Genomic DNA, 18,050 nt, shown 5'->3' with positions numbered 1-18,050 from the left:
GGGTCACCATACTTGGCTGTATGTCACGTCACTTATTTATTAATCTTAGTTAATATTAATTTCAACATTTACTAATGCATTATTCAAATCAAAAGTTGAGCTTGTTTACATTAGTTAATGCACTGTGAATTAGCATGAACTAACAATGAATAACTGTATTTTCATTAACTAACATTAACAAATATTAATAAATACAGTAATAAATGTATTGTTCATTGTTTGTTCATGTTAATTAATACATTAACTAACATTAACTAATGGAACCTTATTCTAAAGTGTTACCAACATTTTAAACAAAAAGCTGAAAAGATTATGAATTGGATTCAGAATGATAATCAAAACGCAGAAGGAGTCGATCAACACCCCAAAGCTTTTACAGTCATTACCTCTTCATGGGTCGGCATTTTATTCCATATTGTTACACCGTTTTGATGCTGTTTTATGTCTTAACGTGTTACGTTACATGTGGTAGCATCTGTTGTTTCGGTTTCTTCTTGGCTTGTTTCTGTACAGAAGATGTGTAGCAGCGCCCCCACCGTATAACAACGAACACATGGATTGTCAGAGCACAAGTAGTTATAGCTCAAATGTATTTAGACTTTTTGTAAGTATAAGGCAAGTATACTTATGTCATTTATGTATGTATAATGTCATTTTAAGGATATTTCTTAGAAGTAAATTAAACGCATTTGTGAGAAGTACATAAAAAGTAGACTTTCCTATGTTTTAGTTTAAAAGAAGTATACTGAGGCACACTTGAATAAACATATTTTTCATAAGGGATGGCCAAACCACCGCATCTTGACTGTGTGGTCTCTTTAATTGCCGGTTGGTTGTCGCAATTGTGTTTGAATAAATTCATTCTGGAGTCAGACATGAAGGAAGACACCAAGGATTTACCATAGACATTGCATTTGAAAAAAAATAAAAATATCACGTTTTTTTTAGCTCTTTACATTTTGAGTCCAGATCAATCTAATCGAAACACACCTTACGGTGTCACAATTCATGTATCATCTAAAATAAAAGTGCCTACGTGAATACATCTTTGCTCTGCCATTTGTGTGCTTGGAACTCATACTTACAATATTTTCATCTAAACTTATAAAATTAGTTTGCTTCACATTGCTTCATGGTTGACAGCTTCTTGTCCAATCAAAATCTACAGTATTTTAGAGAAAATTAAACTATCGCAATCACTCAAGATATAAATGGAACTGCTAAAGGATAGCTTTCTCCATTATTATGAGCTTCCTGAGTTAAAAAGAGTTGAGATATATGCTACAAGTAAATAATATGTTAAGAATCTGCAATCAGATTGAGCTAAATTTGCATTGATGAAAATCTTTGAATGTAAACATTGTTAGTGAGAACAGGAAAGCAGGACAAAAGGGTTATGGAGGGTAAAAACAAGCTGTGGGAAATGAGCAAGAGAGAGAGAGAAATGAGAGAATGTAGGGAAAAGAGAGACATTAGTGGCTTCAACCAGCTGCCAAATGATGGTTGTGATTGCCGGAGTTGGAGTGTAGAAACAGAAGGTGTGAGGGGTGATTATCCAGCCTCCATCCCTGATGAACAGATGTTAATAACAAAGCAGCACATTCATTGTGTTTAATAGCCAAATGCAGGAGGCTAGGCTGGGCCTATCTCTCCTCCTCTCCCAGAGAGATGGGCTTGGTGCGCTCGCGTTGGCAGCTAGCTAGTCATAATGAGCCAGATATTTGCAAGAAAAGGTAATGATAATCAGTCACAGAGCTGAACGCGAACACAGATGATGGAATCATGGAACAGAAATGCAGACGTCGTGCCCTTGGTTTTTTTATTGTCTTTAGCCACGTCCTAAATGATAAGTTATTAAAACCATGTGAGGTAGTTGCTAATTGTAGCATTCATATGGAGTTACTCACAGTATGGCCTTGTGTCAAGCATGACGTCAACACCGAGGGAACTTTGGAGACCGACCGAGGGTGTGAAAGCAAATGGTTTTGAACCGCTTTCCTTGTGAAACAATGCACCGAGGCGACTGAGGCAGGCAAGCACAACGAAGGGTTAACAGGCTGTGCAAAAACGCATTATGGCAGCATCCGTGTATAGCTTGTTTATGAAAGATAAAGTGAACAACCAACAGCTGCAAATGAAATGCCATTCCGTGTTCCGTAAGAGTACACAATTTACTTATAAAACATTAAAATGCCACCAAATGCCATGAATTATTTAAAACGGTGCAGATGCAGCAAATTGAATAGCGTTGCTGTGTTTCTCTGAGCGGGAAGGCTCCATTTGTCATGTACTATTGTGTCTTTTAACTCAGCATTTTATTTGTGGTACTATGTAATTCATTTTGGATAAATGCATCTACCAAATAAGTTCATCCTAAAGCAAAGTTGCCATTCCAAGCAAGCTAAAGGGGGTTGGTGGTGACATCTCCTGACCCTCTAAGGTAAATAGGACATTCGCAAGGTGGAAAGGCAGTATTTTATGCCTGACGATCCCACACTTATGCTCTTGAAATGATGCCTTGTGTCCAATAAGAAGAGGCAGTGGTAATGGCTGCACTTGAGAGATAAGGAGGCAGGGCAGGCGTTCTGACTGGTAGGCCTTTTGTAAGGGCTAAATGTCCTTTATTGTGTCAGTCAGATTACAGAGTGTGAGGACCACAGAGAGATGGATGATTAGATGAAGGACTCATGCCTGTCTAAGTGTTTCTTCCCTGTGACATACAAAGGGTGCTCTAGAAAATGTGAAATATTTTACATAATGATTTTCAATTATGCATAAAAAATAATAATGTTACATTTTCTCATGCAAAAGATTCTTTCTTTTTTAAGTTTTTAAATGAACATGTGGCTTTTGTGTGTGTGTGTGTGTGTGTGTGTGTGTGTGTGTCGAAGCCAATAAGACATGCTTGACACAATGTTTCTTTAATCTACACTCACATCTGATTGTGTTGCAGAGGAAGGAGCTAGTGTGCGCTCTCTCAGAATCAGGGCGTAATGGTCAGGAGAAATGTTTTTTTTTATATATATACGGTCAGAATTTTATTTTAGTGTATTTTATAGCAATAAAATCATTCACAACCAACCAATCATGTAAGCCACAATAAAGAAATTAACACACACATTTATTACCTACATTTATTTACTATATAAATAATACTTAATTTATTTTTATCATACAAAACAATCTTTGTCATGAAGCTTTTTTTCTTTTTTTTGTATTTCTTGACAGTGCCAGTGTATTTACTACAATAATGTGCCCTATATTATCATCACTATTTTTATCATAATTATTTTCACTTTTTATAAAAAATGTATGGATTGAATAGGCTTTAAATATCCATACTTTTTCATACTTTTTCATTCAGCACTAATCAAAAATACTGTGATCTAAAAGACTTTGACTGATTGATACTAGTGCCGTTTTCTCAAAAGAAAGTAAAGTAAAAAATAACCAAAAGGCATAGACAGAAAAGTGAAAAAGCCATGCATATTAAAGAATCATAGCTATTTAATCAGCAAGTTAAATTTACCCACCTAAACACACATACATAACATATGCTTATAGTTATGAATATGAATGAAATCTTTTTATTTGGAAAATTTACAAGGTCAGTACATTATCCAGTCAAGCATCAATCAGAGTAACTTCGTATCCTACATTTTTTTTTTTTTTTATAGTAGAGTAATGAAGCAATTTTACACATAATATTAGCCTCACCTGAGGATAAACAGAAAAGAGGTTAGAAGCAAGATATTATTTAAATGTGTATGCAAGAATCTTATTCATCTATGTGTGGTGCTGAAAACACCAGACAAAAAAAAAAAGAAAAAAGAAAAAAGGAAAGAAAAGAAAGAAAATGGCATCCTTTAACTGTAAGCTGCGTCATATTGCAAAGGGCGCTTGCACTGTTGAGAGCTTCGTTGATTTTAATGCGTGCAATCTTGTTTTGTTGCATCGCGCTGTTCGCATTCGTAGTCTTAATGACTTCACAACTGTTTTTTTCTTCCACAGTGGCAAAGAACATTGAACGCATCACAACACTGTAACAGGGGTCATGAAACATGAATAACCCAGAGCAGCACGGAGCCATTCTGATTTCATGATGACAACGAGGTTTCTCTCAATATTCACACCAATACAATTGAACAAAGTGAAAGAGATGAGGGCAAGGGGAGAAAAAAAGCACCCTGATGAAAGTGGAGGCCGTTATTTGAAATTGAAAGAATATGAGGATAGTTAGTGGCTGTATTCCCAGCGGATGCCTGGCTGTCACGGGTGTGGAGCTCCACTGTTTAATGTACACTCATGCTCCATCACCCTTCCCGTTCCATTATTCCAATCTCCAAACTGCCGTTTCATGCACACTTGGGCCGACCCCATGCTGCTCCCGCTATTTATTGAATACATTTTTTACTCCAAAAACATTTTTCCACCTGAGCTGCCACTTACAACTTCCGCGGCCATGAAAGCATGCAAGAGGGAGCGAAAGAGAGGAATAGATGAAGAGGGAGGCAGATAAAGAGAAAAAGAAGGAGAGATGAGGGAGCAAGACGGATCCCTCTGCTCTGTGACGGCGTCCATTTGTTTGACTCGCATCTTGAGTTGACTCGGGTGAGCTAACACGAAATAAACTAACAGAGAAAGTCATTTATTTCCTTTTTCTTTTTTTATGTATTGTAGGAGGCCATCAACTCTCTCTCTCTCTCTTGTCCTCATGAAAAATAAAAGTGGGGAATAGGTTGTCCCCAGCTGTGAGGAGATGTTCAGAAATCATAGAGAGGGTAAGTACACACAGCCTGGTCCATTATTCATTACCAATGCACTAGATCAATTTTAAAGATTGCTGATAAAAACCACACCGATTGTGGATTAAGCTAGAAGCATATGTTTAGTGAGAACGCAAACACAAATACTTGGTACAATGCACAAACTCATTGTACATAACGTTTGTCATGGGTTATGACTGTGACAGACTCCAGGACTCAAGTGGGCGACAGAATTTCCTTCAAAGGTCTGTGCCATCAGAGCCGATGCTATTATGCAGGTAGCTATAAGTAGACATGTTGATAGTTGCTCAGCAAAATTTTCTTCAAACAGTTTCTTTGAGTAAGAAAACTAACCACAGAACATAACTAGTATTAAAGTGGCTATAAACAAGTTAACAGGTTAAATTAACTTCACCATGACAGTAGTTGACCTCAAAGACACAACTGACTGTAGAAAATGTCTCGGGTTATGCATGTAACCATGGTCCTTCTAGGGAGCTCAATGCTGCGCCCCTTTGCCCTAGGGGGCACATCGTTGAGATCCCTAGAAGGGGAACGTCTTGGGTTATGCATGTAACCATGGTTCCCCTTCTAGGGATCTCAACACTGCGCCCCCTAGGGGGCACATTGGGCAGGAGGGTGCAACGTTGAGTTCCCTAGAAGGGGAACGTCTTGGGTTACGCATGTAACCATGGTTCCCCTTCTAGGGATCTCAACACTGCACCCCCTAGGGGGCACATTGGGCAGGAGGTGCAACGTTGAGTTCCCTAGAAGGGGAACAACTGTTTACACTAATGCAAAGAATTCAAGCTAGCTATATATTTTTTTTTTGACATATTGACAGCTTTATCTAACTTAGCATGGCTTTCTTCAAACTGTTTCTCCACTCTGACAGTTTACACTAATCCTAAATATTCCAGTAACTAACCATAAATCCGTTGATGGTTTAATTAACCTAGCTTAGCTCTATCTATAAGTTTGTTAATCATGGTGTTCAGGTTCAGGTCTGGTGAGTTTGCTGGCCAGTCAAGCACACCAACACCATGATCATTTAACCAACTTTTGGTGCTTTTGGCAGTGTGGGCAGGTGCCAAATCCTGCTGGAAAATGAAATCAGCATCTTCAAAAAGCTGGTCAGCAGAAGGAAGCATGAAGTGCTCCAAATTTCTTGGTAAACGGGTGCAGTGACTTTGGTTTTCAAAAAACACAATGGATCAACACCAGCAAATTACATTGCAACCCAAATCATCACAGACTGTGGAAACTTAACAATGGACTTCAAGCAGCTTTGGCTATGAGCTTCTCCACCCTTCCTCCAGACTCTAGGACCTTGGTTTCCAAATGAAATACAAAACTTGCTCTCATCTGGTTAATTAAACTATTAACAGATTAAATAAACTATCAACAAGCAGAATTTTAATTTCTCCACCATGACAGTAGTTGTGTGGAAAGAGAAAACTGACCACAGATGAAGACAACTGGTATAAACAGTAGCTAACTATAAACATGTTGACAGTTTCAGTAATTTAGCTTGGCTTTATTTAACTTCGCAAGATTCTCTTCAAACTGTTTCCCTAGCATGAAAGATTATAGTAATGCCAAGTATACAAGTAGCTAGTGATACACATGTTGATAGTTTAAGTAACCTAACTTTAAAAAGAAGCAAACTTTAGCATGGTTTTAAAAAGTTAAAAATAATACTTTAAAAGAAGTGTGAACTGAATGTAATGTTTTCAGACACTAAATGTCTTGTTAATTGAAATTAATTGTAAATGTATTGTGGTATATTTACATTTAGTCATTTAGCAGACTTACAAATGAGGACAATGGAAGCAATCCAAATCAACAAAAGAGCAATGATATACAAGACAAAATACAATATATTTATTGTAAATGCAGTTAGCTGAATTTTAGAGTGCTTTTGACTCACTTAAATAGAACATAAGTGAAGAAAGGGATAGTAGTTCACCCAAAAATGAGAATTCGGTCATTATTTACTCACCTGAAAAAGTTGTTCCAAATCTGTCTGAATTTCTTTCTTCTGTTGAACACAAAAGAAGATATTATGAAGAATGTTGGTAATCAAACAGTTGATGGTAGCCACTGACTTACATAGCATTTTTTATCCATACTAAGGAAGTCAATGACTACCAGGAACTGTTACCAACATTACTGGTTACCAACATTATTAATATATATATATATATATATATATATATTAAATGACATTTTTGTGTGTGTGTGTGTGTGTGTTTGTGTTCAACAGACAAAAGAAACTACTGCAGGTTTAGAACAACTTGAAGGTGAGTAAATGACATTTTGCGTGAACTATCCCTTTAAATACATTGTTATATGTAATTCCATAACTACTTTTATTGTTTTTGAAACATGGTTAATGTCTACTGCCAAATGTACTGACAGGCATTTGTGGTAAAATGAAATATACAGAATGTCAGTTCTATTGTATGTCCTGTTTTTAAATATATTTGTATTTACACATCTGTGAGGATGAAGTTGCAATTTAGTACACTTAAAATATATTAACTTAAAATTTAATGTCAAATAATACACTACAATTAAAATTATAATCAAGTACTTTAGTGCACTTCATTAAAGCACAAAATTACATTTAAATTTAATTTTAAATTTAAAATGTAGTTTAAAATAAAACTTTGGATTTGACACTATTTCATTATTTGCCATTATTAAATTTTTAAAAATGTACTTAAGAAAAGGGGTCATATGATGAGATTTAAGTTTTTCCTTTCTCTTTGGAGTGTTACAAGCTCTTGGTGCATAAAGAAGATCTGTGAAGTTGCAAAGACTAAAGTCTCAAACCCAAAGAGATATTCCTTATTAAGTTAAGAGTCAGCCACACCACCCCAAAACGCTTTGTTCTAACACGCCCCCACATATCTACGTCACTTTGTGGGAAGATTTACATAACAATGCCCAAATGTTCACGCAAAGAAAGAAGGCGTAACTGTTATTCTCTCTGTTGCTGCCGCTGCCATGCTGTGGAGACACTGTGTTTTTCTTAAAAGCAAAAAACTTTTTTTGCCCTCCAAAAAAAGAAACAGGACTAGAAATCAGTGGTTAAGTTGTATTTCAGCACTGTTCCAGAACATTTCAACTCAAATATTCAGATGTGTGCTGCTCATTTTTTGGAGGATGAGGACTGCATCTGTGGCACAACGGCTGTTTCTATAAAGTTGGGTAGTTTCAACTTTGCAAGGACAGTCTGGCACTTCTGTACGTAGCCTGCAGTACGTTTTTTATATTTAAATAATTTGCCAATGATGATTCAAACGTGAGTTTTGAGCAGTAGAGTAGGCTTGTTGTTTCTCAGATCACAAATACAGACATGATTTTGTGTTTACGCAGCATGATATGCAACGCAATGCATAAAAAGACAGTATAAGTCATTATAATCAGTAATTATGTCCCCACTGGATGCATCAAGTGCCTCATTTGTAATGTGTTTTATTGGTTTTGTCTCGTCTAGTGATGTCTGGAACATGAACAAAACTTTCTATTTAACCACATCTTCTTAGTGAACCAGTCGAACCAGTTCACCAAATCTATCTGAATCGTTTAAAACGGTTCGTGTCTCCAGTACGCTCTAATCCACAAATTACTTAAGTTATTCAGTTTATAAACATGCCTTACACTCCCTCTGATGCGAAATAAACCAATATCCCGAGTTATTCGGTTACTCCTAACAGTACATTGACTGAACTGCTAAAAGAGAACCGATGATGAAATGTGCACGAGCAGAGCAGCTGGACTGAGTCTCGTGCTGCTGGCCTGGGAGACGGCATCACAGTATGTTAAGGGGTTTAACATTTCCGTCATATGCTTGAGGCATTCGGCCAATCATAACGTACTGGATAGCTGGCCAATCAGAGCACACCTCGCTTTTTCAGAAAGATGAGATTCGTAAAAATCGATGCGTTTCAGAAAGGCCGGGGCATAGAGGAGAAACAATAATGTACATTACATGGATAATAATTTGTTTTTTTGTTTTGTTTGTTTTTTTTTACCTTAAACCACATAAACACATTTCATTACACCAAATACACAAAATAATGTTTTTTTTAGCAGCATCATATGACCCCTTTAAGAAACATATTCATGAAAGTGTACTCTTTCTAAGTGCACTTAAGTGGCCTTTTATTTTATTAATTTTATATTATCTGCAAGTAATGTCCCATTTCAAGCAGCTAGCTATTTTATGTTGACAATTTAATTAATTATATTAGCTTCAACTAACTTAGAATTTAATGTTAAAGCTCAATGAAACGCACCTTGCAGCTATGATAAGAATGCATCTTGCATTGAATTACCAATTGTGTTTTGACACATTTCAGAATGCAGTGAAATCAACCATGAGTAGCTTGTCAGTTTCATTCATGCTTTGGTGTAGTGTATGTTTCATTCGAGTCAATAAGAATTTTGCAAGGTTTATTTTGTTAAAGTATAGATTTTGTTTGTGTGTGCGCTTTGGCAGGTGGGGGAAACGCAGCTTTCAGACGAGGTCTAACCCTATCACACACAGGTCAAAAGCAGAAGGGGAAAGATGTGACACTTATTCTACAAGCGCTCTGCCCTGCTTTGTAATAGCTCTGAAAGGGAAGCTTTCCAACAGAATTACACCGGCTTTGTGTAAATAATCAAGGGCTGACCTGTGGGGTTAAACCCCATAATTGAAGTGATACTTCAAAGCGACGACCACCACCTTAACTAGATACTGTGTGTGTGTGAGAGTGTGGAAAAAGAGGGGACCATTTGAGAGGGACAGCATCCAGTGTGTGTGTGTGTGTGTGTGTCCATTTGATTGGACAGGGATGGCTCTGTGGGAAGGTCTCATCTCCCCCTACAGCTGCTCTCTCCATATCCATCTCATCATTTTTCCCGCTCTGTCCCTCTTTCTCATCTCCTCTCACTCATTAAATGAGTGACACAAATGCAACATTAAGTTGCGTCGAGGCCACAAATGGATAAATAAAATCAAATGATCTGATGTAATGTATTCTTTTCCACCATTGCACAAATGTGTATTGAGAGTCATTTTCCTGGTTGCGGAATGACTATCTTCAGTGACATTTTGTAGACTTCCACATGCATATAGATGACGACACTTTTCACTGCATGTTAAAACAAAAGTTTTAACTTGTAAATATAATGTAGGCTTTATTTAAATGAGCCTGACCACACTAAAGTGCTTTCGTGATCATCTCATAGAGAACACAGTATAACACCACAACAAAATGTGTTGACAAAGAAACGTCTGCGGTTGTAACGAACACCTTTTCATTAATATTCATTGATGTCACTGGGGGGAATTTGTCATCATTTATCAACATTTAAGGCTAATTATTATGACTGATGTGATGGGTAAATGAGGTCAATACAAAGTGTCAAAAACATTACAGACACTGATTTACACAGGAGTTTAGCATATAGAGAGCTTTTTAACATGCCGTTTCACACAGAGGCCCAGTCAAACACAAAAGCACAAATCAATAAATTACTTTGATCACCAACTACAATAAGCCGCAAGACGCCATGATCTTATTACAGTTAATGGGTGTTGCTTTACGGCAACACTAAAGCTGTTATAAAACACCTGCAACAGCAATATGATACAAGAATTCATTAACATCATTATTAATAATTATTATCATACAAATCAAACAAATATTCTACCAAGACTACCATGTAGCTAATCAATTATACATTTATATCTTAATTGTATGTAATACTGCAATTTTTAAACATAGCACATTAATGTAGAATTAAACTGATGTCTGGTCACAGGTGTGCTTGTATCTATTATTTTACAACAGATTTCACTCAATCACATTTCAGAGTATAAGCTATTTGTTTTATCAAATAAAAGTATATTTTATATACTTAAAATGAGTGGGTCTGATCATTTTGCATACAGCAGAGAAACTATGAAAGATCAACTATTCAACTGTATTTTGCAACAAAATCATCTGTCATTTGGCAAAAGCCAGTCAAATTGGCTAGATGCCAACATGGACAGTTTCTGACTTGTCCTCATCCTTGAAAACCATGAAACAAACACACAAGGTGACTTAAAATGTGACCTAGACTACATTAAATATATTTACTTTCAACAAGTGTTGTCTTGACTAGTGTGTGAATTATTGACTACCAAGACCTAGAACCCATTGGATATTTTTAGATGAACCAATTAACATCTCAGTGTTTCATTTCCAAGACATTTTAGTAGCTTAGTATGGTAAACAATTATGCTACTGTGTTGGGTCACCACATGATGTCCAAGATAAAATCTGGATCCTGAATGAAAACCAGTTGAAAATCTCCATTTAATAGCAAAAGCCAAGAGTGTAAAAAACAGCAGGAAGTGGCCCTGAATGATAGCTTAGTGTTACTGTTCCATACATTGTGCCAATCCAGTGTTCAGCCCTAAAGACAATCCTGCAAACTCCAGATGTTGGGTTATCTACAAAACAGTCTCCATGTTCTGTTTCAGTAATTGCGACTGCACGCAATCAAGCGCAAGAAAGAAACACTCTTCTTCAGGGTGAAGAAGTCCAGTTATCCACTTAGCAAAACGCCTGTACACAGATAACCGTGTAGACAGACACACATCGAAGAAGATTGATCCCTGGTCCTGCTCTAGCTACAGGCCTCCTTCCCTCATTAATTTTACCAAGTCCTCCAGATGGGAAACAAAATATTAATTTTATTCAGCCTAAGGCGTGGAGCCGTGTGAAGGTGCTCCGTAAATCAGAGGGCTCTGGCGAAGCCGCAATATCACAGAACGACCGCGGAGGCCTACGGGTGGGCAGAGGCTTCAGTTTGTCATAAATGTAATTAATTGAATGGTGGGGAATGATGAATCGATCAGAACACGTGGAGCAGACGTGACTTCCTTAGAGTCATGTCAAACGCACACCAAATTATGCAAATTAATTGGCTCTACCAATGTGGCTTAAAATTCTAGTGCTACTACACTGCATGGTACATTAGTCGGTTCATCCAATAAAAAATGCATTCTTTACAAGTGAATCCTTGAGTCACAGTGCTCAGGGAAACTATTCATTTGTAGCACAGATGTGAGAGTCTGGCAGCATTTCTGGCGGAAAGCGGCATGGGGTGAGTCGCATGTGTGATCGGGGATGGGCAAAGGAAGAAAGAGACAAAAAGAGATAGAAATAGTGAGAAAAAGTCAGTGGGAAAAGGCTAGAACAGATGAGACATTCTCTTGACCGTGACCACAAGGACATCTGGTATGGAAGTAGTAATTCTACTGTTGCCTCAAACTGATCATCTTAAAGCCCTGTGTCCAACTATAAGATTTCTTTTTTTTTTTTTTTTTGATCCACTCAAGCGAGGACTTGAAGGAGTCTATTGGTCACATCTCCGAGATTGAGTATCACTGATTTTGTCCACAATGTTGCTTTACCACCTGCTGCGTCGCTGCTGAAATTGCTATTGTCAACACACGCACACATATGCGCTCGCGCACACGCTACGTGGTTCTAATTAAAGAGACAGTCCAATGAATGTCACCCATGCTTTTCACATTACTGCGTCTGACTTCCCTCGATCACGATAGACCTTGTCACATGGGTGGATTATGCTAATTGTCCATACATCTAGGGGCTTATATCAACTTAATTTACACAAATTCTTTACCTTGGACCTCTGAATTCATGTCTGTTATGATTAAAGGCAAGACAGATCATTCTCCGAAGAAGGATATTACATATTAATCAGGTTTAGATTGTCCAGAGTTGCATCCCAATTTGGCTATGTTAAAACAAATAAATTAATTTTTGGCAAGATAATATGTTTTGAAAATATTGGGTCAATGACATGAAGTGTTTTTTTTTTTATATTAATCTATTAATTTAATAATAAATAAATAAATTTAGTTACTTAAATACACTATAGCAAGCATGTTTTCATTCCTGAATTAAACTTATGATGATATTTTTGAGGGGTGAAAGTTAAAAATGTCAGTGTGCTACAACTGTCCTGGTGCCAATAAAAAAAAAACAAACAAAAAAAAAAAAAAAATTAGAAAAACCATTACAATAATACTCATATAAATTGTATTTATATAGTGCTTTTCACATTTTCAATACACATCGGTTCAAAACAGATTTACAGAAAATGCTTGTGTCTACATTTCAATTTAGAATGATCTTTTATCAGAGTTGACTGTCCAAGTAATGTCCATTTCATAAATGAATACTTCAAGATAATAGAATCATACAGTTAGCAAACATGAATTAATTAATTTTAGGCAGAAAAAAAAAAAAATCCATAAAAAGTGGAATTTATTAATGGAGGGAATCCTGAGTAGTGAGGTGTTGGAATCAGACAGGTAAGGGAATTAATAGATTGTCTCAAAAACTCACTAGTATCAATGTTGTTTACATGAAACTCGGATACGACATGCTGAACCATGTTGATAGATGGCAGTGAAGCGTCTAACACACTGTTGTGGTATCGGCAGTTAAAGTATATTAAGAACAGACACAGATGCTAACTAGCTACTGAATGCATCTTCTGAAAAATTTCCCCCACTTCAGTAAATAAAAGTAGTTGGTGTGACCAACATGCAAGGAAAAAAGTAATCACTGTGTCAAGGTCAATAAATCTCTTAAACCATTACAGAATTTGACCTCATTTGGGGTTATTTCAAATAGTTCATAATATGTCAAGTGGTGTGACTCCTCAAAAATATTTGTAAAAGTATACCTTTTACCTTGTAAAAACTTTTTAAAGCATATTAACATGTTTGTAGTGTAAGGAAAACATGTTGCTACTTTTTTTTATACAATGTGACTTTTTAGGGTAATTCAGTTTAAACTTTTCTTGAAACCATTTTTTTAAACAAAATTAAAAGAATGCATTTCTAAGAATCCGGCACATGTGTTTTAAACTATTTCCCACTGACTCTTTTATTTAAATTAATAATTTATAATAATAAAAAAAAAATGTCTTGAGGTCTTTATAAGTAGTATGACATCACCAATTATTCTTTAACTGTTGTGAGCTAATAATTTTAGGCGCCATAGACGTCCATTGTGAGTGCAATTCTGTACAGGATTGTACAGTTGAAAATTATTCAGCGGAGGTTAAGTAGCATTTTACCAGGAATATTTCTTTAACCTTTTACTTACCGACAAAATAAAATGCCATATCACGAACTAAGATCAAAATTCAGTTGAACAAATGGCATTTTTTTTACAAACACTGTAGCACACACACCAGACAGAAGAAATGGCTGAAGACATCATGTGCCACATCCGTGCCCACACGCTTGTCTTGTGGCATTCTCCCACAAAATGGCAGTGCAAGACAGAAGGAAAGACTGCACAGATCACGAAGAAAGACAAGAGCGAGTGACATCTTTCTTCTAATAACAGAGAAGGTCCCTTCCAACAGCACTATCCTTCCACGGCGCTCTCTTTTTGAAATACACGTGTCACTGCAAAGTGACAAATAGCACATATTAATTAGGTACTAGACTGGGCGAGATTGCTGTTATTAACAGGGAAGGGGAAGGTCGGATTTAATTGCCTGTGACATCAAAGTCAAGTGACTGGTATTTCAAGCATCATTTAAAATGTTTGATATGGAAGCCATTGTTTCTCACATAAAGGAGTGTCTAAAAAATACAAAGGAGAATGATGGGGAGCAGAGACAGTATTCAGGCGCTTATCTGCAGCCTGACTGCTAATATCACCAGGGCTGCTCGTGAAATGACTGGCTTCTAATGGCAGAATCTGTTCCTTTTAGTTCAAAGCTGTTTTCTTGCCTCCTAGTGGGGTTTATGTGGTTTAGTTTTGATCTTAAAAACATATTTTGTATTAAAATGCTCATCTGTTCTGCACTGTTAAATTGAATTCCGAAAAATTTTCACGACTCCATGATTGATCAACTTCAATCCGTCTCAGTCTGTTAAATTAGCATCTTATGGTGGTAAATTTTATGTTCCTCCAAAAACAACAACAACAACAACAACAAAAAAAAAACATTTATTCCAGGGGGAAGGTGTGCTGATAAGCTGAAATTATGAGGCTGGAAAGGATATTAATAGGATTGTACATTTACCTTGAACTTTTAATTATTCCGAAAGCGCGTTGAGCTTAGCAATTAGACATAAATAAGTGCATCACTTTTAGTGTACGATTAGGTTGATGGCACTCATGATGGGGATTGCAGAGATATGGTATGAACCGGCGGCGGTCTGGCTAATGATCGGGAGGGGCCAACAGTGCAGAGAGCACCACGCGGTTGGTCTTCCGTCGCCATGGCAACAGCACGCTCGCACTCTGTGGTCCCCAAACCTAAAATTAGTGCTGAGGTGCGTGGCTTCAAAATGCTTTCCGGGCTTGCCATGAAAAACATCCATTTGGCAAGCTGTACCAAAACCACCTAAAAAAGAGATCGCCTCTGCCTTGACTCTTTACCAACACAAGACAGACGTGTGGAAAAAAAGCAGCAGCGATAAACAGAAGGAAAGCTTTCTAGTCTGACTCGTAAGCACCCGGTTTGTAGATGCTTTTATGTGCTTTGGGGGCCCTTCACTCTCGTTGCTGTTTTGAACCCATCCACCATCTGCTAGCCACAACCATTCAGCTTTTATCATCAGTCCCAGGCTAAGGGTTACAGGCCCCTAGAGAAGGAACTACAGTAGTCCATTTGAAAGCATCACATCATGAGTGTATCCATATTAAAACGCAGTCTGCCCATGGCTGACGGTACAGTGAAGCCATCTTGGTCCTGTACCATCCTCGATCTGTTTCCACGCTGATTTTATTCCCGCTCTAAATGGAATGTTAATGCAAACACTGTCAGCAGCAGGTCTTTAGATGTTCCGTCTCATGCATATAACATAGCTTAGCGCTGCCTCCAGAGTCTGCCGTTCTATAAGACTCACCAGGTGCACAGCTCAGCAAATTATCAGATCAACAGGGAGGCGACTACAACATCCTGATGATCGCAGGACTGCGCACCACATCATTTAGAAAATAGCCTATTCGCTTTTCTTGCTTTTTTGCCAGCATTAAAGATAATTTACTGACTTTCAACTTCTGATTTGTGCCCAGAAACACTTAAGGAGTAAACCGCCAGCTGAAGTGCACATTGGCGAGTTCGAGTATGGGTTTAATGCTGAAGATGACACATGTGAAATAAGGAAAAATTTCTTTACCTGACTGAAAAGTGTTTCTGAGTCTGTAAGCTTACTTTCAGAGGAGCATTTATCTTTTTTTTATCCTAAAATTGTGCGATCAGTCATCGAAACTGACAAAAAATTCCTAGCAATTGTGAATGTGAGAAAATTATAAAGGTTTATAAACTTCTAAAATAGATCAATCAAGTGTGTGTTGTCATGGCTAATGTCTCTTATTTGATCATGATGACTGACAGGATAAATTATGTTGTTTTAGAGTTCGCTAAAAACTCTTGCTTCATCAAAACCTGTTTGACTCGTTCAGAAGTAATAATTCATTACTGACTGTCTTTGGCTCAGCATGAGAAGTTATCAATCAGTATTAGCAAAAATGATACAAGTGTCAGTACTTTTAGATGAGTGGCATGATAAATATGGCAATAAGTGAATGGTGCTCATCTCATTTTAAAGGGAAATAAAAAAGCCCAACTGTCATTGTGGAGGCTTTCAATCATTGAAATAAAATACTGGAATGTAATAGGAAATGCATTTATGCAAAGGGTTAAATGACATAAAATTAGGTTTATTGTAGTGTAACAGTGATATTTTGAGATTACTGATCAGTGTGCCTTATTGGCAGAAGTGGTCAGTCTAGTGTCAGTGTAGAAAACAGGCTTTGTTTTCACATTATTTTACTGAATTGTGAGTAAATATTGTGAACTAAGTAAGTTTAAAATTATTTTCAGTAAAAATGTAGAATGTTGTGCAAATATAAGATAAATGCATTATTATGTGTTATATAAAATATACTTTTAAAATATAAATATAGACAATTAAATATATGACATATAGGCCTACAGTATACTCAACAATTGTGTCCATCATATTTTATAGTCATAGTTCATATATACTCATTAAAAGCTGATGAACAATCAGTTACTATATTTTATATAAGACTGGTCACACAGACAAAACAAATGGAAAAATAGAAATAAAAAATACAGTCCGTTTATTATGCCGCATTAGTGTGTAACCAAAAAAAAAAAGACCAAAAAATAAAAAAAAGACCAAAAAAATAGCAAAATAGAAAAAAATTCTGCACGCAATTGTGAAGACAGAAATACTAGAGTGAAACATATAAATTAGATGGTAAACATGGCTCACACCACTACCAAGAGACTGACCCTCTATTTCCACTCTGCGTCTTGTGTCATCCTTCTGATGGCCATGGGTTGGAGCTGTAATTGCACGAACAGCAAAACACACACGCGCGTTTGCATCGTGGCCTTGCAAGGAGGGGTACGGTGAGAAAATACATATTGATAAGTTGCTGTGGTGGTCCCCAACAGAAGCGGTCCCTCGACGAGTCACAGATTGGAATTCTAATGAGTGGGATTACCACAGCACCCCTCTATCCCCAACACACACATACACATCACCCCTGTGTGAGTGCGCCACGACACCGGGCTCTGCCCCGTGCGGACGACAGGAAGCCGAGCGCCGGTGAGGAACATACTGACGTTAATTAACAACATCTGACACAGATGCTACGCTTGTACTCGCACAAGAGGTGGTCCGGCACATTATTAAATTTTGGGTTATTTCCTTTCATTTGGCACCCCCGTTTCCACTCTTTCCTCGACTCTCCATTTTTAATCTTCTTGACACGCTGTCCTCTCGGTCCATCAGGGATGCGGGAAGCGAACAGGCTTTCGACGCAATTAGGCTTTTGTTTAATTTTCAATAAACTGCTCTTTTGTAACATCCTCGCTGCATTATTTGCACTCTCACCTTCATTTGTTCCAATCTGTTTAAATCTGCGGTCCTGAAAATATTGTGACATAAAATCTAACTGTCAGGCCACATATGGTGAGCTTTCAACCTTGGGGCTCTGTATGAGATGTACAGCTAGTCTAGGGATAATTGACCTCTGGAGATGGAACAGATATTGTACTGTAATACTAAAAAAAAGGAGGAATAAGGACAACCTTTCCTGTCAATCCATCAGAAGGTGCTGAAACAAAAGGACCGCGGTTGAACTCGTTATTACACCATACCTCCGTAATTAACCCCAACCTTGTACTGTTGTTACACCA

Source organism: Cyprinus carpio, chromosome A24 (assembly GCF_018340385.1).
Source record: "Cyprinus carpio isolate SPL01 chromosome A24, ASM1834038v1, whole genome shotgun sequence".
Classification (NCBI taxonomy): Eukaryota; Metazoa; Chordata; class Actinopteri; order Cypriniformes; family Cyprinidae; genus Cyprinus; species Cyprinus carpio.
Note: the sequence above shows the minus strand (reverse complement) of the source record.